Raw genomic sequence first — 26,803 nt, forward strand, 5'->3', positions numbered from 1 at the left:
TCTAGAAGCTCAGTTAATGCAAGGGCATGATAATTTTTGCCCTCACAGGACTGATGACATGATTAGCCTATTAAAAATCTGTATCACTAGGCAGGTATTCTTTGCTATGGACCATCCAGGAGTTAGAATATTCTTCATTTTGAGAAAACACTTATCACTGTTGGATTTCCCAGATAGTCCCATCTTCTTTTGGTGTTATCCCAACATTCTGGTGATAGAAGAATTGTGTTGATTCAGTGACTGCGTGTGATTATTTTCCCATAAATCTCCCATGGAATTCTTTCCTTGCTCAAATGGATTTATCTCTATCAGTTATAACAAAGGATAATGCCTTCTTATTTAAAAGTCAGAGTATTCTGTGAGTAGAAATGGAATGCTCAGACTTGACAAGGTTACCCTGAAAAAATTGGATATGTCGTGGCTGCTGGCCTAATTACCTTTTCCCTGTTGAGTTCAAATACTGTTGTGAGTAACAGACAGTGACTCAAGCAAACACAATGGAAATTTTCTTGAATAAACAAGACAAGAAGTGAAATGGAAGGACATGTAGTTGTTTATGTTAGTTGTTCTAGTGAAGGCATTATTCAAATGATGGCAAGTTTCTTTCTAAGTCTCATCGTTTTCTCTAGGAGTACACTTGCATTAGTATTTTGCTTCAGGAGAAAAGTGCCCTTGTTCTCACTTGCCCTGCTTTGGTAGTAGCATGGCAGTCCTGGAAATGCAAGGCCCAGCATATTCATGTGGGTACAAGGCCTGGGAAGCCCAGGTGAATGAATAAGAACTAATAAATATCACCTTACTGCATGGGTACTAACTGACATACATCATTCTCTCCATTCTTAGCAAATAACCTCTGTGAAAGACAGACATTTTTGTCAGTACACTTGGTTATCTTTAACCAAAGTGGTCTCCAAAACTCACATTGCCAGCTGAATTGGATTGATGTTTTCTGGACAACAGTCCCTTGTGTGCCTTATAAAGGGAATGCAGAATGAAGTGAGTTTCTAGTATTGCTGACCTACCAAACACGTTTTGTTTTACTTCAAATATGACTTACCTTGGTTTTACTTTCTTTATATCATTCTCCCCATATCATTGGATTTGTCTTTCATTTTATGGGAAAAATTTTGGATGCAAATTTGATTTGTTGAAACATTTTTCTTGAAAGTCGTTATGTAATTTCTGTGTAAGGTTGCTGCTGCAGGTACTGTAAAATTTTGTTGCACCTTGCCATGATCTTAAATATAATAGGTCTGCCTATAATTAGAGAAATGGAAATGAGCAAACAGTGTTAGTACAGACAGAAACTAGTTTTTGCCTGGGAAGAGCAGTAAATCCTTTCAAAATAGAAGTTTTAGAGATTTAAAGACCTCTAACTGGTGTCTAACTGACAAATATAATCTAGTGCTGGCTAGAGCTCTTGACCACCTTTGCTGTTTGTAACAAGGGAGGATCAATTCCCTCATCCATTGGCACACTGTGAGTTGTGAAACATATCAGTGTCATTGGAGAGGCCCTGGCACCTCAGCACCCAGCTGAGGTGGTGGGGTGTAGATAATCTTAGCACTGAAATGGCTCCGTGACCTTTTCTAGAAAGCAGTAAACTTGCTTAGGTTACATAAGTGGTTAAGAATATTTCCAGTTTGTTGGAAGTCAAGGAGTCATGACAGCCATTCCTCCAGTTTCAGTGTGTGTGGACAGTTTGGTTAGGAATTTTTCTTTCCAACTACCTCTAAAAGTTCTGTGGAGAAAGAAAATAAAATAATAGGCTCTAAAACAATTGTAAGGATTGGAAAACATAAGGATCAGAAAGCAAACGGACCAGACTCTCATGAAGATACCAAGTTTGAAGACTTCAGAAATGATATTCTAGGCTTACTGAAGTCAGCAATAATTTTATATTTTCAGAATTGGCAAACTAACATGCCATTTCAGATTTCATTTTGAAAATTAATTTTTGAATTTTTTTTTCTGAAGTGATACTATATTTAGCTGAAGTTCTAAATCACTTCATGAGCTGTGTTTGCCAGGGAAATGCTAAGTGTCCCATTTTGTTTCTAATAAAACTCTTGTATGTGTTTGTGTGTAGCCTGCAGTTTTACATTCTGTCCAGAGATGGAAGCTGTTTGCTCTGACAAGGTCAGGTTGGGAAGGAGGCCACATTCCCTGAATAAGAAAGCCAGGAGGACAGAGCATGCCATTTCATTAGACAGCCCAGGACTCTCTTACAGAAAAGGAGGGAGAATGAATGCTATGGAATTTAACATAACTATTTCAGCTTTTCTGTAGCCTGGAAAATGTTACTCTTGGGCAGTATTCTGTTAATGATCACTATTGGGCCAGATGTTCAGCACACGTAAATGATTGTATTTCCATTGACTTCAGTGGAACTAGGCCAGCTTACGCCATCTGAGAATCTGTCCCCTCAGCTTTCTTTCTAAACCAGTTGTGATTTTAGATAAGGAGTTGCAGTATTATCTGTCATAGTTCCAGTCTCCAGCAGAGGATAAGAAAATTAATGTTCTTATTTGCTTCATCAATGTGAGAACAGAACAAACTGTGACAAAGAATCAAAGTAATTCAAATAATCAAATTTAAGAATGTGAAATGTAACAGACTTGCTTTGTTTTACAGTGGGTGTTTTCTCTGCCGAAACAAAACTTCATAATTTTCTAGATAATTTTCTAGTTCTCCAAGCTTCTGCTGCCACTTAGGCCAGTGACATGGAATAAATTGAACACATTAACCTGAAGAAGATCCCAAATTTTTGTTCTTTGTTGTTGAGGTTATTTTTTATTTATTAATAAATTAAGACAGAGTCATGCAGGGGCTATAAGAAATGGGACAAGACCTGTGAACTGGGTGCGTTCCTTCTGCCTTTCTATTCTGCTCCCATTCGGCACTTATAATGGTAATGAAGTCTAATTACAAATGCATGTGACTGCCTGTTGTAATCTGTCAGTGTGTTTCTGAAAAACCTTGTGCCAGTTCAGTATTGGTCATTAGATAATAAGGATTGATAAAACGTAAGGGGCAAAATGTTAAAAATGCTACTATCGATTAGAACGCACCTTAATAATGAAACCATGGGCCTGGGGACGAAAGCCATGGATCATTTTGACAATTCGGCCTTAGATTGTGGATGAGACAGAGTGGGGACAATTAATCCCTCAGAGCCACAAATCACAAATAAAGTAGTTGCAGCTCATTACAACCTGACCTTGCTAAACGGCCTTGAAAACATAAGTGACCTTCTAGTATTTGAAAAGATTACAAAGCTCTATTGAGAAATATATATATATTTAATGGTTGGGAGCCATACGGCTTAATTTTAACTGATCTTGATGAAAGAAGCTTTTAACTTCTCCATCTTTCAGGAACCAAATTGCTAACATCTCGTGGAACTGATGGCGGTACTGCAGGGGAGTGTTTTGGAAAGATCTTAAAAGTCAAAAATCTTGATCTGTGCAATTAGTCACTGGAAGTTTGTGCTACAATAGCTTTGAAGAAACAAGAGTTTCAATGAACTATCTAATGATTCTAGTTAGGGCTTTTATAAATATTATGGTATTATTGGAGCACTGCATAATTGCAGGAAAACATCTTTGTGCATTATAGCCAAGGCAAGTCCCCAAATTTGGAAATACGTTCAGCAAAGCATTTAATGCACTCTGTTTATGTTCCCACCTTAACTGGGAACAAGGAGAAGTCATGTATTTTGCATTTCTGTCCTTTGACATGCACTGCAGATGCTCTTTGGCTAACTGACTTGATTGCCTTGTCATGGGCTTGAGCATATGGAAATCACAAAATATCACTGCATGACTAATCAAAGATCCTGTGATAAACAGCTACATTCACATCCCTCAATATAGTGTTTAGAATTGAATTGTGCACAAAGGTCTGAGATTCTAATGGAATAGTCTACCTTAATTTGATCCTTAAGTCAGGCTCATCTTCCCACTGGCTGTGGTAGAAGGGGATATCCTTTCAGCTCATTTATGAGAAGAGGTAATGACCACAATCCCTGATGTTGTCTTAAATGTGCAATGAATTTGGAACACTTGCTGATTTCATTGTGCTTTCAGCTAGGCCCATGTGTGACTCTGCCTATTGCTCCTTCCTTGCAATGAGCCTGAATGAGGTGTTTCTAAGTGTCCTGGTTGTACAGAAATTCCAGCCTCTCCCAAAGTACTGCATCCCTAAATTACATAAATGAAATGTCTGTTAAGAACAACTTCTCTGTAAATACAAGAGACTTACGGTTTAGCAAAGGGGTCAGTGGTCCTGATGCCTTTTCCTGGTCTTAAATTCAAGAGTCAAACAGAGTTAGAAGGAAAAAAGGGGTTTTACCTTGGTATTTATTTAAGGATCTTTAGGTATGCTACATCCATGTTGAATGCACCGAAATGCACACCCCACAAAAGATCTGGTCTAACATTATAGGTCTTACTAATTAACATATCTATCAAAGATTCCCCAATGAGAGACTCAAGTGAGTCCCCCTCCCCAAGGAACCTTCCCCTGGACGGTTCTATCTTAGTTTACAGAATGTGTTCTGGAGAGGACCTTGGGGTCTGGGGCACACTGATCTCTAGCTGCAAAGCTTCTACAATGTTTAGTCTCCTAGCTGAACAAACAAGTCCAAGAATGTAGGGAAAAAAGCACTAAAGATTACAGAAGTTGTAAAAATGTATAAAAGGGGTTAAAAAAAAGGCAAAAAATCATCATGGCATCAGTCTGGGCCTGTTCTATACAATAGATGGGGTCTGCTCTGGTGCTGAGGGCATCATTAAGAATGCTCTACATGCAGACCTTGTGGCTGTGGTGAAAGAGTTGTGACTTTCATGATGTCAGTGATGGCTGTGGGGATGGAGGGAACAGCTCCAAGCTTCCCAGTTCTTTGATGCTCAGACAAAAGCATCAAGCATCTTATGGTAGTGTGGAACCACTATATTAGATCATAGATTACTGAGGCACGCTGAGTCTGAGAAATGGCAAAAGTGGAGTTTTCAAGATAGCTCTAAAAAGCAGCCTTACATAGAGGACATTGCAAAAAAAACTCTGTCGAATGTATCATGAGCACAATTATTTCAGTCCCCTGGCTGTGTGGGGAGCAAGGTTAAGGAATCTCCAGGCTGCTGCTAGAGAAACTGTGAGGGCCTACTCTCACAGAACCTGGATTTAGGTTGTTTCACCCTGGCATTACAAGGACTGAGGTTTAGCCATGGTAGAGCTCTCTCCTTGACACTGGGCTTGGATGACAGTGCTTTTGGCATTGGGAGTTCTCTCTGTGTGATATCACTGTTTATAATACATTGATACTGGCTCTCCCTTTGTTAGCTTGAAACACAATGGGTTGGATGAACAAAGGGGATTCCTTGGAAACCCAATTCAATTATTTCACAGTGACATCCAGGTAAAAACTCAGTCTATCTCCTGGATGTAGCAGTTCCTGGTTCTGGTCAGAAAGCATTGTGACATTTTCAACACCTCAGTGGCTGAGCAGTCACTCCACAGTTTGAGCTAGCGCTTCATCTCCTGACCTTCCAGTCAGCAGTCCCAAGTGCTTTCCAGAGACTTCCCCTCCAGAGGTTCAGCTGTAGTCAAGGTCTCATAACAGTGATAGTCTTGGCTATGCACTTGTAGGGATATACCATGGGGCACAACACAATTACTGGACATAGGATTGGGAAACAACTGGAATAAAATTACTCCTTGTAAGAGAAAAAATCATTCAACCACTTATTAAGTAGATCAAGATGCTGAGGTTAGTCCAGTATAGAAATGGACAACCAGAGTTATTACTTTGGCACTTCCCATTTTCCTTTGTGAGTGGGAATTTAAACAGCATTTCTGAGAGCATCAAAGGTGCTTCAAGAATCAACCCAAAAGTTTCCTTTACCTTTCCTACTTTGTAGCTCCACTTAGTGGCTACTGGGATAACAAAGGATTTCCCTCAGTGCCTGTGTTACTGTGCTGTGGTGGTCATCCTCCTTCCCTCCATCCTGCCAGATCTTGCAGGAAAATGGCCACGGATCACTCCGGGTGTGTCAGAGACTAACAAGTGCACTAATTGCAGAGTGGAAAAGAATCCCTGCTGATTCTCAGCTGAGCTATCTTTGTAGAAAACCTTATGTCTGAGAATGTTTCTCTATCGAGTTCTTGTGTAGTTGTGGTTTCCTTTGGAAGTTCATGGGTCCTACAGAGCACTGAATCATAGCAGCTCAGCACGCAGCCTTCCACCTTCATGGGTGACACTCTTTCTGCTTGGATTTGGTCAGGCCTCCTCTGCAGGCTTTCTGCTGTTTGAATCCTCATTCATTTTATTTCTGGCTTTTGGGGATGAATTTGTCACCCTGTGTACTGTATTTACTAGGGAATGTGATTTTTCAGGAGATACTAGGCATGCTTGAAGAATACTTTGGGAGACAAATTCTTCAGAGGAGCAGAGAAATCTGGCTTCAGGAAGGTGAGATGCCAACTGTCCTTTATATAAAAGCTCTAAGTACTACCCAAAAGATAAAAGTAAAAATAACGGAAGCAGCAGAGACATTTTGGTGTGGAAGGAGCAGAGAAATCATTGTCAGTGCATAGCTGTGAACATAAATAGATACTGGCCTTTCAAGGGTGTAACATCTATTTTCTCCAAGCAAGGCAAACTCCTAATAGCTGTCCTTAAAAAGTGGTTATTTTGGAGAATGGAGTAAATGTTGTAGGTGTGCATTTGGCATTTGTGTGTGTACCCTGCATATGACTTTGTCTAATCCAGGTGATGTTCAGCATACTGGCTATGTGATATGTACAATATTTGGGCATTATGTCAGCTCTGTAAGTTACTGCAGTGAAACCCAGTAAGTTTCTCCTTTGTAATTAAGCACTTGTCTCTTTTGTGTCCTGCTGAAACAGCGAGGTAAGAAGTGATTCCCAGGTCCAGTTGTGTAACCATGGAGCTGTTGTCTGGATCACAGATCAGAGGAGCACACGGCTCACTGGAGACAGCTTCCCTGGACAGCTGTGGGACCTTGCTGGGTAGGGGAGAAGCAGAAAGGATTGATACACTGGGAAAAAGGCACATACAGTTCATGTGGGTAGACCTTGGGAGCAAAGAGGTGCCTGTTTCTGGGGCATGCATTTGATACATACAACATTTCCAGTATTTAGCTGCAGTTTTTCTGTCTTTCTTATTTGGTAAAATCATATCTGTTTGTATCCAGAGAAATAACCTGTTTTCTTGGTTCCCTCCATTTTTACTAACTACAATTCATGCATATTTATGTCATGAATTCCTAAGTATCCACATCCAGGGATCTTTACTACTTAGAAGTCAAATGATGTTTTTCACAGTGCAAGCCAAAGGTGGTACTTCAGCTTCCTTTAAGTTGATATTTTGAGCATTGACCTGCCTATTGGATCTCAGACCAGGACTAAATGGTGTCAAATATAAGTTCTTGTTTGGGTGGTGCTTCAATTTTATCTTCTGTAAGTCTATAAATGCATATACAAGCCCTTGTCTCCCCCTTCATACATACAATAAAAGAAGCTAATAGCATAACAGGTAATGTCACAAGTGACCTATTTTAAAACATTACTTAGAGTTACTTATTTCAGCACTGTCTGTGCTGAAATTTTCTATTTTGGATACCTGCCTGAGCCCACTTCTGTCTGTTTGAAATGAAAAAAATATCCTATTCTTTTCAGAAAAAAAGAAGGCAAAGTAAACTTTGCGTGTTCGTATACATGTTTGATCAGTTCCATCATACTGTTCTTCAGCCTCAATCTAAAAGTTTTATAGGATCATTATCTTTTCCTGTTCCAGTGAAAATCTCTTAAGGAAAACACTGAAAAATCTGTTTTTTTCACTTGCTCAGTAGAGATTTGGTATCTGAATTTCCTGAAATTACTGTCTGTACAGCACACACCAAGCATGGTATTGCAGGCATTGAGCAAAATCTTGCCAGGGATCACTTTTCATACAATTTTAGGCTACTGTGGCATCAAGTGCTGGGAGTTCCAGCATATGCTGGCTCAGAGTAGTGCAGCACTTGGTGCTGGGGATGCTGAGGTGAGGGATTCAGCTCCTAGTTCCAAGTACTGTGCAGGCAATCAAGGCTGAAAGTGAGGACATGCTCCTGGGCTTTTGAGGTTCTCTTTTTACAGCTGCTCAGAGCGAGGTGGAGGAAAATGTCCTTAGCTGTAGAGCTGAGGAGCTGTAAAATGACTTGGGTAGGATGAGACCTCAAAGGGAGCAAGAAAGAGCTCATGTGGAAGTAGGGGTGCTGCCACTGACATAAGAGGTGGCAGAAAAATTGGAGGAGTGTGGATATAGGTTGGGATAGGAGTCAGAAAGGAAAGAGAAACCTGACGGTAATGTGTAGTAGAGAGGCTGGGACTAACAAATAGGGGTAAGAGGAGGAATAAATACTCCTAGAGTGAATCTGAACAAGCCATAGAACACAGCACTAAATAGAAGGTTAGAATGGGAAACTTGGACTGGAGGAATTTAGGGGTTGCATTTGCAAAAATATTGGCGCAAGGCAAGGCCTGGGAGTGGGAGGAAGAACACAAGAGAAAAGTATTTGCAGTGGAAAGCAGCAGAAGGCCACCAAAGACAGGCCTGAGAGGCAAAGCTGAGATACATGGTGCCCTGTGTTCCTGTGCTGCAGTATTTCCAGGGAAAGCTGTGTGCATCCCAGCACAGCCTCCCTTCAGCCTGCTCCACGTGCAGACTCAGACATTGCTCTTTCCACTCACGTGGCCAAAGCCTCTGCTGTGGACCATGAAGTGCCAGCCCTGTATTTCAGTATCACTGCCATTCCATACAATAGATTTTTTTCAGGCTTTCTTTTCTCTCCCTTTCTGTATTTTTTTTTTTAAGCAACCTATGAAATTATAGATAAAAGGGTACAAAACCATGAACGTTGCAATAAAACCAAGCACTATGAAAAAAAAAAAGGAAAAGGAAAAAGAATAATGCTGTCCATGAAGCCTTAATTGGGCCCCCTTGTGTGTATACATTTTGATACTGTCTCTAATTACATGGTCACACACTGCTTTTCCCATGGACCCCTGCATTGTTCTGTGCACTAAGTAGAAGGTGATTGCTGAATGAGTGCAGCTTTAAGTTGTTTTATTCTCTCTGTTGCACGGGTAGTCCCAGGCCTGCCTTACTGCAGAATGCTCAAGACCAACACAGAATCACTGATTTCCTCATGGGTTTTTCATTGCTCTCTGTTTTGAAAACAATAACATTTATTTTCACTTGCTCCAAGATGTGTGGTAAGACTCTCTACTCCCACGTGTGGAAAAAGGGGATACAGGATGGTTGAGTGTGATGTTTTCCTGGCTCTCCACAGTGTAGGTCATGCTATGTGTTCAAACCAGGCCACCCCTGACTCTGGTTTGCAGCTGCTGGGCACAGTCTCTTATGACATGAACCTCTTTCTCAGGACACAGAAGGGGAAGGTACTACAAATAGTGAGTGCCATGAGAAGGTGAGCTTGCCTTCCATGCTGGAGACCAACTATAATCTGCTAGGGCAGAACTGCAGAGAGTTAACCCTGTGACCATTCATTACTTTAGTTCTTTGCCTTATTGCTCTCTTTTCTCCTCGTCTTTGACTGAAGATGGGATATGCAGGGAGTCTCCTTTTACTGCTGAGGACAAATTCAGAGTGTGGGTTTGGTATAGATGGTGTCGAGATCATCTGGGGAAGAGCTGTGCAGTCATGGATGTGTGCAGGGTGGGGACTGAGTTAAATTAGTGCAGAGGATCTCAATTATGGCACCTGAAAACTTCTGACTGCTTTGCTTTACAGCCCTAATGTTCTTATTATAGAATCTGTGTGTACATGTGCTTAATATATATTGTTTCTTCACTTATGAAAAGATGTTAACAGGCTGCACTCTTCAATACTTTTATAAAAATTCTGAATTTAGCTTTCTGAACAGGTTTTTGAAATCGATACAGAGAGAGCTGCTAACAGGAGGTAAACTACAAACCACAAACACTTTCAATAGGATAGCTCTTTTTATATAACATTTGATATCATTTTCACAGCATGATCTCTACTTTCATACTGTGATAGCTTTTACCTGGAGTTTAGATGATTCATTTTTGTAGTGGATACTTAACTTTTATATGAGCAAAATGCAAGAGAAGCCAGCACAGCATTAAATGAACTATAGTTGCAGCATTAAATGAACTACAGTACAGTAATAATGTCAAATGCTCAGATCCTTGCCATGGCACAGGGCTGGATTCATGAAGGCTCTATTGATTCATAAGTGAGGAGATATGGAGGCCTACAATTTCTCTCTCAGCTTTTGGCATATCTAATTCAAATTTTAGGAAGTAGATTGGGCACTCAGTGCTTGTTTGGTAATTGTTAGAAATCTGTATAGGCTTCTGCTTGAAAATTGACCACGATTTCCTGTTGGTGTGGATCTCAGACAGCCATGTGGCTGTGTTGGTGGCTTATCCTCATGTTTTCTTTCTCTGAAGCTCTTAAAATGAATTTAGAAACCTTAGTTTTACACTGACTTCTACAGTAACCACCGAGACAAGGACTAACATTTTTGTTAAATTTTCATGTTTATGATGACTATTCTTTCAAAGAGATCCAGATTTTTGTGTGGCTTATATAGACTGCATGGAACTACGTCTGTTATTTCAGCTTTTCTGGTAAGTGATCGCAGTTGTTGAGGCTTTCTGGGCTACTCTGCCAAGCTTCTGTTTTCACACTCTTGTAACTTCTAAGAACCATTTAAAAATGAAGTTTTCTATATATACAATTCCCAACCAGTTTTCATGTCTACTTAGTTCTGAATAATGCAAAAATGAAAAAACTAAAAAATATTGGTTTGATACTGTTGAAAAATAGTTTAAAGATGAAAATTGAGTATTTGCCTTATTTCCTCTCTTCAGCCCATCATCAACCTCTTCTCTCTTTCTTCAGGTTTCCATCACGCTCTCATTCCTCTTTTCCCCTCCAAGAAACCTATATCTGAATACAAAAATGTGAAATGGCCTGACAGTCACATGCTATTAAAAATCTGTCAGACTTGAGGTTAGTCATCAGAAATCTCCTCCTCAGAGTTTCTGGATGGAAAAAAGAAATCGATTAATCATATTAGATAAGGTTGATCTGGACTAATTCTTGAATAACAAAAATCTTGTAGGTCTTCTATTATTTTTATAAACTGAGGATCTATCTGATTCAATCAAGAAGTTTCTTGTAGGACCTGTCTTGCACCTAGTCAAGATGAAGGTGTTTGACCCTTTCTACTCTTGTCACAAATATTGTAAAGCTATTTTGAAATGAATGAGAAAATTGTCTGAGCCTGGCAAGCTTTGCCAATAGGTGATGAAAGTCCTACCCTGGCGTTTCAGGTTTGAAAGGTTTGAAATCCCCCTTGGTGGCTATCTCCTGTACTTTTCTGCACTGAACAGCATACTGTGTCTAATCAATATTTCTTCTGCTCCCTGAGGTTCTTAATTCACATGCTCAGAAAACTTCATGTTTTGTATTCCTTGAGGTACACCCTACAAAACCTCAGATACACACAGGAATGCACATTAAAGGCCCCCTGCTCGCACCCCATCTGTCTAAGCTTATCACCGAGAATGACTGAGTGAGGTTTGCTTTACAACTCCAACTTTTGTGTGTAGGCACTCTCCTCTCTCTTTTGATTCTCCTGTTGGAGCTCAGGAGAGACAGGTTTTACCTACAGCAGGTTTTACAGTGCATGCCTGACTGTCGTGCCTGGCTTCTCCCTGCTCCTCTGTTCAAGAATTGCGTATCTGAACTCATTTCTAGGAGGTTTAATTATGCTTAACCTGAAGCAGACTAACGTTATTTCCAGCGTCTCCTAAGATAATTTTTATTTCTAATGGGGTAGGGATCCTAGCTGAGGTCAGTGCCTGGGCATGCTGGCTGCTGTACAAACTTTTTATGACAATCACTCCCCAGAAAAGGAGCTGTAACTCCTGAGAAGATGGCTCACTGTGCTTTAGGGTTTCTGTCCCCTAATGTCAAGTTTCAGTGCATTTGCTGAGAATGGTGAAGCGAGGCTGGTTTACACCTTCCGAGGATTCTGCTTAAAAACTCTGTTAAATTTGAGACCCTCAAATTTAGATTTAGTTGTTTAAAACAATAAAAATCTTGAGGATCTTGCAGGTATTTAGACTGTAAATTTCTTGAAGTGAAATTGAATCTATTTCCATGAATGTATCTTTTTTTCTGAGCCGTACAAGTTCAAAAAGATCCTTCTACATAGCTGAAGCCTGCTGTATGTTTAAAACATTAAACAGGGTGAGGGCAAACTTATAGGATAAGCAAATACTGGGTTTTCTGACAACCTTTTGGGAAATGGAGCCAAGTACATATTTCTGCTTCAAGAAATTACTACGTGCAAGCAGCCTTAATGTTACAATAATTTACCTTCCCCTGCACAGAATCTCCTTTCCAGTCTAGCTTTCAGTTCCCTACTGTTGCATCTCAAAACTGTACCCAAACTGGGTAGTGCTCAGGACAAGTACCTGGAGACCTCCCTCTCATGTTTTTGCATGAGGTAGGTAGGGAATCCAATAAGAATCAGAGGTGGCCGGAGGGGAATCCCAAAGCTTTCAAATCCTGGGATCCCTACACTGAGATTTCAATCACTGGTCTTAAATTTGAACAAACAGGTCAAAGACACTCCCTGTGAAAACCTTTTAATTTAATTAGGCATCCTCATGTGATTAAAACTGTCTTTGATATAGTTTGTTAGCAGTTTCAATCCCCAATTAATACTTTGCCATTAAAAATTTGGACATCAGTCTCTGACCCCACCTTTTTTTTTTTTTTTTTTGTTAGGGAAAAGATCTCTCTTGTACATGTAAAGGCTCAGTAAATGATAAAATTATATTATCAATGGAAAAGTTTGCCTTTCTTGTTTTTTTTTTTTTTCCCCAGTGTGGACATTGGAGCATACAGAGATTATTAATTGAATAAGAACTGTGTCTATGCTTATAAGACCCTTGTTATGAGGATTTCAATTGTTACTAATATCTTAAAAAAAAAAAGAGGCAGTAGATAACTATCACAACAGGACCACAGGTGAAATTATTGAAAAGCCAGAGAGTTTAAGTCTGAAGATCAATGGTGAGCCCTAGCACAAGATTTATGCCCAGTGAGAATCTACATATTCTTGTAGTCCCAGGCATCCTGGTGAGATGCTGTAAAGAGAACCAGGCACAAAGTCAAAATCAGATTAATTTCCTTTCATCTTCAAAAGTAGCATGGTGTCAACTTCACCTTGAGCTAAAATTTGTCCTCTGATCTGATAAAGTCATTATTTGCCAATAAAATATGGGACAATTCTGCTACTTGCTCCCCCACCCCTGCTGTGCACAGAGGCACTCTGTCTTCAGCTACAGCTCATGTGGAGTTGTACCTTGGTGTGAGAGCAGCTTTGATTGCAAGCAGAAGCTGCTGTGTTACCCGAGATGATACCTCTGATTAACTGGCTGGTAGTTGTGGCCATAAAGGGCTTGACATCACAAATTAAGGGCAGTGTTTCACTCTCCTTCTGGAAACTGCTGCCATTTGCTGACTGCATCCCAGAATTAAGTCTTATTTGTAGGAGTTGCCAATAAGAAGAATAATTAGGCTTCTGTCATCAAGTGAGACTTAATAAAAGTGCACCAAGAACTGATGGTCAGGTTGATTTTCAGTCAGAATTAGAGAAATGATTATTACAGGTGCTCATCTTTCCACTTGCCTCATGTTTTCAAGTGCAGACCCTCATCTCATGACAAGGAAAACCCTCCCTCAGGCAGAACAGCTGACAGCAACTCTTTAATCTACTGATTCTGATCCCAACAGCATTATGAGTGAAGGGGAAAAAAACAAGTGCTTTTGACCCTTGGCAAACTGAGCTGCAGTATTTACCAGGATTTAAAATTATTATCTTTCAAAGGATTTAAGTATGAGCAGGTATTTATGTAAATGATGATTCTTTAATTTGTTTAATAGTCTTGGGTTTTTTCCCTTCCACCTCATTACTCATTTCACTATTTTGCTTGTGACATCCAGCTGTGATCCAGGTTTACAACCAGACAGTGTTTTTACTGAAGTTCAGTAGCATTGTATCTAATAAAGTCCAATAATGATGTTTGTATTTTCTGTGTGTAAAACTTGCTTGAAATCAGGCTGCATGCGCAAGCTGAAATAAGTGACAGAGGAGTGTAATGACAAAGACAACCTGAATGTGTTCAGTGAAATAAGCAGCAAGGCATGTTGGAAAATAAAGAAGACTTCTAACTACAATAAATTACTGCTTAGAGAAAATGCCTTTCAAAGTTACTTTTAATATTTTTAGTGGGCCTATATATAAAGATTTTGTGACAAAACACATATGTGTTACACATCGAACTGAATGTGTCCCCATATCCCAAATGATATCAGGCTGTATATCATATAGACAGTGAGTGCCCAAAATAGAGTAATAGCTCTGAAATAGCTTATTTGTAACTGGTGGTGTCGTTATAACAGAGGTTGCTGGGCTGTCATTTTGTGTTCTTTTACCTGAACAGCAGGAATTTCTTTGTTTGGCCAAGCTTGCCTTGGAGCCACAGAAACTGCAGCTCAGGAGATGGTGTGACAAAAGCAGCTCCACAATAACTTTTAGTGAACCTCCAGCTGTGAGGCATATCAGGGGCTTGAGCATTGCTGCTCATCTGTTGTGTCCTGAGGTGGCCCCAGGCACTACCTGCTCAGGCAGCAGAGGTGTTCTGGATCTCGGCTAAAGCTGACCCCACCCTTTGCCTCATTCCTGTCCATGTTCTGCACATCAGTGGCACAGAACAAGCTCTTGGAGGTCTCCAACATCACAAGACTTTCCAAACAGAGTTACTCCTTGCTCTTTGTGTAAGTGCAAGTCAGGCACGGTCACGGTGTGTGTTCTGCTCTGTTGTGTTCTAAATCTGATTTGGCTCCCTACACCACTTAGCAGTGGATGTACAGGAGCAAGGTGGGATCCATGCTGCTGTTCCAGGAGCCATTCAGAGGGACATTGCCATGATATCTCAGGTCTAACAGCTATGCTGAGCTGTCCAGCTGCTTGTGTCATAATCACGCCCAGTCATCACGGTTAACTTTTTGGTGAGGGTTTTTATTTTAATACCCAGTTTTGGAAAGTAACATAAATATTAATAGCAGCTGATTGTTGTTGTGCTAATGTGACCAGACTGCTTTTCACTCCCTTTTACCAGGAATATTTTCAAACTTTAGTTTTCAGAGAAACCCAAACTGCTGCTGCCCAGAGAGATAGGGAATACAACAGAGGATATGACCTTTCTGAATGTTTTCTTATCAGGCAGCATAAGTACTCTATGTCCCACTAAGCTGCTTCAATAGAACCTTGTCAAGTTATCACATTACTTGACATGTTGCTGATAATGAATACATAAAGGCTTTAGATATTGAGGACTCGGAGGAAATAAATAAGATTTACTGAAAAACTGCTCAACATATATCCCAGGGCCATGTTTTTTTTTTTCCATGTGGATTGTGTGCTGCCTTTAGTTCCTTAGATAAATGGGACGATGCAAGAGTTTCAGCTTGTTGAAATGTAAAGTGCAGATGTGAGCAGATAAATGAAGAAAGTAAATGGTCATCTATCTCCATTGTGGAGAACTCAATCACATTGTAACCGTATCAGTTGTCTTCTCCAAAAGTGCCTGATATTTTCCTTTTCCGCTACCACATGCTCCTCTAGCTCTGGTTGATATCTGCAATATCTTCTCTTGTCCTGTATTATGAGTGTTGAGTGTTGGGGAAGAGTTCATATTCATCTTTGCAATTTTGCCTTAGATCTCTTCTGGTGACTTTGAGGAATTAAAGCAACAAACCCAAAAAACCAAAATGCAGTAGAGAGAACCAGGATCAACAGCATTAACCCCTTGTGTCACGGTGGTAGGAAGTGGCCTTCAGGCTTAGGAATCAAATAGCACTTGCTGAGAGGCTGCCCAGATTTTCTCAGCTGGTTCCCTCCCCAGCAGGAGGGAGCACATAGGATGGGAAACTCCAGGTGCTGTTGACAAGGAATAGGGTGACTTACCCCCTCACTCCATTTCTGAAATGATGCACTGGTAGTCATGTGGCTTTGGAATGGTTTTGGTTAATTAATTCCATGTTCTACCTGGGTTTGGGAGGCTGTGTGTCTCCCATCTGTCCTGAAAACAGCCTGACACTGGCCGAGATTTCACGTTTGCTTTATTAGCAGTCTCCCAGTAGAGTTGGGCAATAAGAGCTGACAATGTTGACATGATTTGTTGCAAATAAGCATCTGAACTTTGGATGCAGCTTTTGATAGCTATCAAGGATTTATTCAACAAGAACTGTTTGTGTGCCTTTGACTGTAGAAGGTAAATTAATACCTTCTGAATCTGATCTCCACAAATTCTGACTTGGGAGAGCTGTAAAATTCATGACAGTTATCTTCTTTACTAAAAATACTTGATTATGTATTTATTTATCTCTGCTTCAAAAATATGCATTCTGTTGCCTGTCTAATTCCTAATTTTTCATGTTTAGATTAAACGCATCAACTCCTATAGAGAAGATGACTTTGAGATTTACTTCAAGTTTACTCATTTAGTAGACTAGTGTATGCTTTAAGCATAAAATAATAAACTATTATTTCCCCATTTTAAAATGACTCCAAGCACCTGCAATTTACTAACCTAAGAAAAGACACCCATGGAAGTTGTTCTTTATTTCCATCCAATGCCCCGCGTGCCGTCTTTCTCCAGAAGGCTGTGCTTTCATTCTGGGCTCCTGTTGTACATAAAGAGACATTCTTACACCTGGTATCTTGGCTGGTTGAGACTTTTTCTTGTGCTTAAAGTCACCTCTCGTGTTAGACTGATCAGGAGGAAGTGGGAAGCACTGCTATGGCACAGTGGCTCGCAGTGGCTGTAAGCAATGATATCTAACAATGCCCTGAGGAGCTAGTTAAAAAGTGCCTCTCACACTCGGGAAAGAGCTTTAATGGAGCTGCATTAGAAAGCTGTCAGTTGCTTGTTGGGCAAAACAGACTTTTTTTTTTGCGCTGTAAGGATTATTGAAGCATTTGTTACACAGTAATTTGGAAATCATAATAAAACATTTCTAATTTCACTTCCCCCAGCAAACAACTAATGGATCTAGTGCACAGGAAGCGCAGACAGCATGCTATAGAGCCGTGGAATCTTGCTCATGCTCCTAATTGGGAGGGCAGGGGATAGAAGCTGTAGCTATTTTTTTCTAAGTGTCCTTCCCAGAAACAGATTTTTCAAAGGCAGAGGTAGGAAATAACTTGGTAACTTTTCCACTTGCCTTAACCTCTCGGTATGCTTGTACAAATACATTTTAGTGTTGTTCAAATGACATGTTAAATGCTGATGAAGTGTCAGAACTCTAGTAGGTGACTTAAATGTTCTCAGTACTGCCCTGTAACAGAAACCTTGGTGAAATGGTAACACACAAATAGAGATTAGATTTTACAAAGTCTTAAGAGGGGGGCTGGCAAGAAGTGCTTTGTGAAGGACATTGCTCAGCGACTCTCTGCAGTCTTACACGGTCAGAGAGAAATGAGTAATACTTAAAAAGGAAAAGAAAAAAGTGATTTGTTTTTCCAAACTGTCTCTTTATGCTTGCTAACATGTCTCTTTACCACATTATGGTCTCCGTCATGATTTCTCTCTGGAATTGGAGAAGTGGAAATGTGATCCAAAAACTGTGCACAAGCTTTTTGTAACTGTGATGGAGCTGATGTTGGATATTTTTAAGTCCAGCTACCCAAAGATTCATTTTGATATTCTTCAGTTAAACTTTAAATGCAGATATATAATTAAGAAAAAAACACCCAAAAAACTGATACCACCACACCATAAATAGCCTCACATCAAAAAATGGAGGAAGTAATGGAGTGTGATGGTTTGCTGAATTTCAACCTTAAGTCATAGTTAAACCTGATCACATATGACTGAAAATGTCAACTGTTATTTTTTTTGTCTGAATTTTTGTGGAATTGGCATTCCCACTCACCCAAAATGTCACAGGCATAAGGATATAGTCATGATGTAAATGTGTTAGAGGACTCATAAATCTATGGAATGGATCTGCAATTGGAAATCCAGAACACTTAGCTGCATCTGAGCAGAAGCTGGTACACCCAAAAATTTTAGCAAACTTCTCCTTTAAAAAAATTTTTCCAACTTCAAACATGAAAGCACCCTATCTCTGGAAGATATTTTAAAAATAGTGATATATATATATTTTTTTTTTTGTTTGTTTGTTTTTTGGTCAGCTAAGAAAAAATTGACTTATTCCACCATGTATTCCAAACGATATTTGCATGCGAACTTGCTTCCATGGATTTTGTGACCAAGATGAAAATTATTTTGTGTTTTCCATCTATCACACTGACTGGAACAACCCTTGATGAGCTAGGGCTTACGTTGCTCAAGCCTGGATATTAGGTGAGCTGTAGTACAGTTTGAGTCATAGATTTGAGCATGGAAAACTCTGGACAGCATGATTTTAGCTAAGGAGGACATGAACCCTTTGCTTCAAAGGGAAAAGCATAAATACCTAAGATTAAATCTCTAAAAAGCAGTCGATGGCATAAGGGACAAAATAAAAATCTGAGACTGGGAACCCTACAATTTCTGACCGATACAAAATCGCTGCTGTAGAAGAGCCTTTTGTGTATTTTAGATTCAGAACTCTTTAGCAGATTTTGTCATTCAGATTGCAGTCCATATTTTGCAGTATGGAATTCCAAGAAAGTTAGACTTGAAAAACTTGAAATTATTCTCTTTCCCCACTTGCTTATGATTCTATGTCAAATATAAAAGTGAAACACAGTGTTGAATGCATTTTTTTTTTTCTGGTATTTTCAATATATGCTGTTAAACAGTGGCTGTTAAGCTAACAGTGCAACATGTGACAGAATCCAGGAAAATGGAGAATGAGAAGGAAGTCTGGACAGAAAAGATCAAATGCCAGATTTTATTTTTGAATAGCAGCACACATTAGAGATTTCTTTAAGAGCCCATTGTGGCAGAGAGGAGGAGGAGAGGAAGATAGAAGGCCCTGGAAGAAAGTGGAATCAAGTTTCTGAAAACTGCAGCCTTTACAAAGGATGTCCTTTAGATACAAATAACGTGCAGGTTTATAAAAGAGAGAAGTGGGTTTAGAATTAGGAACTCAGAATACCAGTGAGCGTCCAACAATGAATCTTAGCAAAGAAAAATACCTGTTGCTGTAGGAGCTCCAGTTGTGCCTTGAAAGTACAATGGAGAAAGGACAGAAGCGAAAAGACAACTATTCTTCTTTCTATTCAGGAAAGGACTGGCTTTCCCTTCTGACAACTGTCATCTCAGTTTGTGCAGTGCAGCCCTTCATGAGACCTGGAAGGATGCTTGATGGTAAACTGTCTTCAAGAAAGAACAGTTCATTACAAAAAGCTTTAGAATTTGGGCCTCCTTAACAGCCTTTCAGATAAAAGGGACAGACCAGTCTTTCTTACATGATTTAAGTAAGAGTGTGATCACTGAATAGATCTGCAGGATGGCAACAAGGACAGAGATTTATATAAGAGCTTTAAGAAGAGAGGTTTATAATTAATTAGTCAGTGGTGAATCGGTGGAGCATTGGGAAGGAGAAGTAAAGGAGAGACCCACAGTGCTGCTTGCAGGTTAGTCTGAAGTGAAAGCTCTTGGGGTGTGGGCCAGACTGACAGAGTTCTGCTAAAAGGAAAGAAAAAGCATTAACCTGTGTTCATGCCTGGATTTAATTCCACAAGACACTGCAGGACCTAAAGCAAACCAGTTGGGACCTAAGGTACATCAAGTAACATTTAACCAGTTGTATGTTCTTTTTATGACTTCTGTTTGTGAGGGAGATAAATGCATGTCTTAGGCAATAAAACATTTCCCCTGATTATAGCAAATGGTGTTTCTTTTCCCTCGTGGGATGTAATAGGAATATCAATGTTTTATATCTCTTATTAAAAAAGCCCAAGTTTGATAAAAAATGAAACACATTTAGTAGAGTTGTTATCCCAGGTAAGGAAAAGTACCATTATACAGTCACAGGCACAGAACTGTGAGTGCAGCAGATTCACTTACTGTGAATCCAACAAACTTCTGCATACTGCACCCGAAACCCTGACAAGCCCGGAAGGAAAGGAGAGTGACCAGGCTTTCATACAGACCAATAAATCTCTAAGCAAAGCCAGATGATACCTTTTATCAAAAGGAAAAACTGTCTTGATAAATGCAGCAAATGGATTTTTAAATTGGGACACAGTTATACAAGGGGAGGGGTAGAGAGGAAAGCATCTGAGGGAGTGAGAAAACAGAAGAGAACCAGCTCAGGAAAATAATCCTGGGAAGTGTGTCCAATTTTTCTAACATTTCTAATCACCAAGTTCTCCACAGTTGTGTGGGCATCTGTGAAAGTAGAATTGGTCCCCAAAAGAGTTTGAATAGTGTGCTGAGCAGATGTTTTATTTCAGAAATGTAAATATGTAAAGTGGTTATGCCAAAATATTTTCTTTGATGTGGGATAATAATATCAAAAGAAAGGGGGAGGCAAGCTTGCCTTTCCCTTCTGTGTAGTGAGCTGCAGTTTTGCATTTAGTGGTATGGTTTCTGGGGGAAACCTTTTCAAAGCCTGCAGTTTTCAGGGACTGAGCTCTTTTCCCTTTCTGTGTTGTGGCAAAACTAGACTCTCCCAACATTTGCTTCCTGTCTATACAGCAAAGTTACCTGTGCTTGTGCAGCCAAAAGCCTGCCAGCTTGGGAGTTTACCTTGCAGGAGGAAACCTCTCCCTTAGAGGAGGTTTCCCCAAACCACTCCGTGTGGGTGGTTTGGAGCCAGGTCCTCACCTCTGAGATACACACCTGCAAGTGGAATGCTCTCATCACCAGCCTGCTGTGCTGGTGCTTCTGGACGCTTCATCTTGGGCTTTAACAAGCAGACATTTTCAGAAAAAGGCAGTGAAGAATTGCCAGTGTTTCTCCATGAAGACAGCTCTCCAACACCCTAGAAATATTGTCCCTCATTGCAGTAAATAAGAAATTTTCTCTGTGCTTCTAGGGGTGCATGTGCTATGTTTGGCAAGTTCTGCATGTTCCTTAACTTCCCGATTCTGCTAGCAGACTGGCTCCTGCTGCTTCCCAGAACACTGCTTACCTGATTGTAATATACAGCTAGAAGCAGACGTTTTGTATACAGTGAGGCAGTGTTTTCATGGGTCCCTACTTCTGAATGGAGGGGCTTAACGTGGTTTGAACTGGGATTTCACTTCAAAATTATGGCAGAATAGTTTTCACAGTTAATTCTTGTGAAATAAGACATGTTGTAGTGGGTTTTTTTGTTTATTTGTTTGTTTAGGGTTTTTTTGTAGAATTGCATTTATAGCAGACATGGAGGAATTTTTTAAAAAATAGCATGTTAGCTCAGTATTGAAAGAGAGCATGACAGAGTTTGGTTAAGGGCTGTCTGGGATGAAGCACATGCAAAGGGCTGAGAGCTGGGCTGATGGCTCAGGTTTGGCATTTCATGATGATGCTGTCCTTCAGACCTGCTTTGGGAGGAGTCCAGCAGGCTGCAAGAGATCTGAGCCTGCCAATGCTTTCTCTGCATTGCTTTTTAAGGTCTAAAGTACAATATAGTTTTTAAAAAAAATTGGATGGAATCTGTTTTTTATGGAATATGCATGAAGTTCAAGGAACAGATTTCAGGCTTTGTGCATTGGCATGATTTATTTTATTTCATGTTTTATGTACGCACAGAATTCAGTGTACTGTGATTTTACACGTGTTCAAGTTTACATTAACTATAAACGTGGCCTCAGAGTGTTTATATGCAATGTATTGAAGCCTCTCAAGTTGACAATTACCAGGATGTTTCTCGTGCTACAGTACAATTGCAAATCACAATTAGTGCAAGATAGATTTGTGTAAATTTTGTTTATCTAGACTTGCAAACCAGCTCATTGAGCTTATCTCTTGTCATGTTTTCTGCTATGCCAGTTGGAAGTTGTTCATTGGCAAAACTTATGTCTTTTCTAAGAAGTCTGTCTTCCATTTTTCTGAAAGTGAATAATTGCTTCCTGAAGATTAATCCCACAAATGTTTATATTTAATAAAGTCACTTCTGACCTCTAGTTTCATGGGATTTTGCCAGTAAAAAATGGAAAACCTTACAGAACTTGAAAATCCTGCAGAAGAAACCACAAGAATAAATTTTGACATCTAGAGATGATACAGTTATGCAGAAGTACAGAGACTGGGTTTTTTTTCAGTTATGATATTAAGTGCTTAAAGTTTTGCTCAACTTCATCCCTCCCCTCCAAATTCCAGAACTGAGCTAAACTAAATTTTGTTGTATTTTTAATGTACATCATAATTTTCAGGTGGTCTAACCTCCCTTTGAAATACTAGTCCCCTAAACTGTGGCTGTGATAACATGCATTCTAAGAGAACATACCCTAAACTGCAGGCTTTAATGTATTTTACTATACACAGTTTGAAGGGTATTTTTTTTGTATTTTAAAAGATAACCCCATTTGTTAGCATTTTTACAAATTTAAATACCTGCAAAAGTCTAGGTGACAAACCCCAGCCCTTTTAGCCATATTAATTTCTCACAACGTCCTTGAAAATGCCTTGTAAAATATTTACAGAATAAAAGGGATGTAACATTTTTGCAGGGTTACTAAGCCTCTAGAATTCACCAGGACTGTTTAAACTCTGGAACTTTGCCTTCAGACCGTGTGTGTACCTATAAATGCCGAGATAGTGCAGGAGACTGGGCACGACATGGAGGCAGTGCCACAGCTACGGCAATAAAGTCCCCTCAGAGACTGGAGCCTTGGTGGTGCCCTTGCAGTCACATCAGAGTCACGACAGATAATGGCCCATCTGCAGTCACAGCACACCACAGGCACTTCACATTCATGATGTAGCACACTCACCTATTAGGATGATCACAGACAAGCCACAGCATCATTACTTACCCTCTAGTAAAATTTTAGTTGCATCACATAGTACTCGTGTCATCCTATGGATTAGAAGATTTTACTCTAATTTTTGTTCCTCTGTAAATAGAGTCAAAGTGCCAGGTAGGAATATCCTCCTGTATAAATCTGTTGTATTACATGTCAGTTCTGGTTAGGTTTACAGAAGAGACATTTCTATTTCAATAAATCTACAGAATACTATAGTGATTTTTTTTTTGTTCTGTCTCCATTCTGATTTTCTTTTTGTTTGTTTAAAAGGAAAAAAAACCTCACTGCAAAACATATTATTGGAAATTACACATATTATAATCATTGGTACTGAAGTCCTGAGGTATAACATTGATATTTTGCAATTTTATTCAGAATTTAAAACTAACAGTACTATATCTAAACATTTTGCATGTTTATTAAAAATTAAGATATACCATCGTTTTTTCCTTAGAGATCTTTTAAAACATTTATCATTGGACTGTGCCCACCAGAATGTTTGGTGTATTAATGGCAGTGGAACTTTCACTGGCTACAAGTTCTGGAATATCAGTATAACTAATATTTGAACCACACACATTCAATCTAATTTAGGATTGCATCATCCTTTATTTTTTTTAAGTGCATGCAAAGATTAAATAGCTCCACACAAGGTGTGTACAATGTGCTCTGTCCCACAGTGTCCATCTGCTACAGGATATGTGACATCTATAGATGAAGCATTGTTTTTTTCAGCTTGGGGTTTTCTTTCGGCCTTGCAATGATTTTATATCAATCTGTGGCTGAAATTTTAGGAATTCAAGCGTTGAGAAATCAGGATAAAAGTAATTTTTCCTGTTTTTCGATGTAACTAGTGCACAGAAAGTTATCCAAGGGGCACAGGATGTGCAGATTCAGAGCTGGTAGTGCATTGAAACAGGGTACTGAGTTGATAAGAAGAGATGGAAAGCATGTGTTTTCTGGTTTTTAATTCATGTTGAAAGCTTGACACTAGTAAGCTGAAGCTGCAAATATACAATATTGTGTCTGACCCGCCAGAGTTCCAGCAGGCACCTCACCACCTCTGTGAGGCACCTGCTTCAAGGGTCAGCTCTACCTTATCTTTCCTGACAACAGGCAACATTTGTTTTCCAATAGCATTTTTTTTTTTGTATTGACTGCATAAAGTGAAACACAATTTCCCTGGCAAAGTCACAGACAGTTGAGAAAAACAGTGATAGCCTTTGTATAAGGTTTCAAAAATCTTCTTAAAAATGTAAACCAGAGCTGCACGTCTGTTAGAGCTCCACAGGACAGGATAAAAAATTCCTAGAGAAAGGTCATCCTTCTTTACTAAATTGCACAGATCTTGGAAGTCATTCTGTAGAAGCTGATTGCATTGTGATGAACCCAATTTGTGGTGTTGCTCTTTAAATCCTGTAGGATTTTCCAAGAAGTTTGTTGTTCAGTGCAAAGAGCCCAGTTGTTGTTCGCCCCGAGTGTGAGGGTTGCTCTCGCCCCACGCTCTGTTTCCCCATTAATGACTGGGTTTTCACATCCCTTGCATCTGTCCCAAGGGAGGAGCTCGTGGGAACGAGGGGGCAGGTCATTCTCAGCGACAGGCTCCTGGCTCGGCATCCTGCTCCTGCCAGAAATCTGTCTGAGCCTGAATCTGGCAAAGTTTAGGAAGCAGCGTTAAATGCACCTCTTTGTTCCAGGCTTCCATTAACGGCAGGCACAGGAATTTCACTTGGCAATCGGTATCCTGGCTACCCTTTTCAGGGTCCTTCTATAGCTGTTTCAATAGCTGGGAGGGGCAGGGAGCAGTTTCTGTGGTGATTTCAGTCAGAGGTGCATTATGTAAACTGTGCCCAGGTACTGCGATAATTTCCCTCAACAATTTAAATCCATGTGTGTATATATATAAAAAATATTGCTTGACTGGTTTATAATTTAGTTTAAAAATAGAGCATTTAGTTTATATAATTTTAGGAAAGTATAAAGCCTGAAAAATAGGCAGTGGAATAAGATCTGTGTGTAGGAGCAGTTTGCAGACTTTTTATCATGGTGTGTTTTCCTTTATTACTTTGGATAAGTGCTATAACTCAAAAGTAAGGAGAGCGTAGATATTTTTGAAAACAAAATTTATTGTTTAGCCTTAGGAACAAATGTGAGAATTGGGCATTTCATGTCAATTCCCCTTTATTTCCCTTTACAGAATATGCTCTGGATTTAGATGCTGACTTCTGTAGTCAAAATGCGTTTAAGTTTCTGCACAGGAGATTTTCCTATGGGCAGAAACACAGTAGTATTTCAATACTGGACAAAAGCTCTGAGGGTGCCAGCCCTGCCTTGGGCATTAGCTAATTCCACTGCCAGGAGGAGTGCTGCTTTAGCCCTTTTCAGCAGGGAGATGATGTCTAACTCAGCAGGCAAGAGAGCACTGCCTGTAGGAAATTTGCTACAATGTGGAGTACATTGGGGTCTAGGCATTAAAACAGACCCTCATGGAATAGCACTTGCAAGTTCTGAGCGATTTTGTCCATTACATTGTTATTTGCTTGTGTTTCACAACTGCTGGGTCCTGTTACCTGTGCACTTAGTGCTTTCACCTCAAAAGCTGCTGCTGCTGTAGCCAATGCGAGTTCCTTTTGCATGTTGTTGTTGCTTGCTTACTCTGCTGTCACTTTGGTGCATTAAAAGGTGTTCATGCATGAGCAGCACTTGTTCTATTGCCCTGCACGTGTGTTTGTCAGCATAAGGTGCTCTGACCTAACACAGTGAGCACTGAGAATAAAACCCTAGTTCATATCTCTGATAGGAGTCTTACCATTCCACATTCCCCAGTGTGCCTATCGAGCAATAAACGGATAATTCCTTCCAGCTCTTGTGCCTGGACAAGATCCTGAAGAGAGTGTGGAGAAGGAGAGGGAGAGGATGAGACAAATAGGGGAACTTCAGTACTGCTGGTGTTGGCAGAGAGAAAATACCACAGGTAGTGCTGTGAGACAGAGGTCAGACAAACAGGAGAAGTGCTTAAAATTTCCATGATGCTGAGGAGCTGCTTGAACTTTGTTGTGTGGGTAGCAGAAGAGCCAAGTAGGAAGGAATGTGCCTGGGTGGCAGGGGGTAGACATGTCTGAAGTGACAAGTGAGCAGCTAAGTTAGTGTTTTGATCACTTAGGGTAGATGGAACCACTTTTGTTTTTTCTTAAGTTACAGGGAAATTGTTTGGAAAACAATGCATCTCCTGCAACTCCTTTTCCAGCTTAAATCATAAAAGAAATCAGAGAACAGGCCCTTGTATTGTACTATTTCCAACATAACTTAAACTGCAGAACATTTGCGTATGTGACAAATCCTCATGAGATTGTGGCAAAATTGTTCAGAATCCAGTATCTTTCAATGTCTTTAATCTTGAAACATTCACCCATCAAGACACAACTGCTGAAATCCCAATTTCTCACCATGCTTGCTTCTTCTTTTAAAGAACATTTTGTCCCATGTCCTACTGCTTTTTCAACAGTTTTTTTGTGAACGTTACCTTGTCCTTGGATCACAAGAGAATTGCTTTGCCTGATTCCCCAAAAACATCCCTTCTCAAAGTTTGATCCCATCCCTACTGAGTGCAGGTACTCCGAGGATCACAGTGTGAGAAACCACTTTTTTTAGTCTGTGCTTGTCAAAGATATTGTGCCCAGTCCTGCTGAGTTAAATTTTTGGTCACATTTGCCCCCAGACTGTGCTGTCCTGGATTTTTCTGAGGAAGAAGGCCT

General features: G+C 39.9%; 1 long non-coding RNA gene across 4 annotated transcripts in view; it reads left to right on the forward strand.

The window, feature by feature from the left end:
- The window catches only part of LOC138111290 (uncharacterized), a 204,176-nt gene that overhangs the window by 84,952 nt on the left and 92,421 nt on the right, over window positions 1-26,803 (forward strand). Inside the window, exons 3-4 of one of the 4 annotated variants that reach the window (XR_011151306.1) lie at window positions 6,397-6,472; window positions 6,910-7,631. The exons of the other annotated variants lie outside the window; for them this stretch is intronic. This is a non-coding gene — a long non-coding RNA (uncharacterized lncRNA). Of the gene's footprint in view, window positions 1-6,396; window positions 6,473-6,909; window positions 7,632-26,803 lie in introns of those variants that run through there. 4 annotated transcript variants of the gene reach the window in all.

The sequence above is a fragment of the Aphelocoma coerulescens genome, chromosome 5, assembly GCF_041296385.1.
Source record: "Aphelocoma coerulescens isolate FSJ_1873_10779 chromosome 5, UR_Acoe_1.0, whole genome shotgun sequence".
NCBI lineage: Eukaryota > Metazoa > Chordata > Aves > Passeriformes > Corvidae > Aphelocoma > Aphelocoma coerulescens.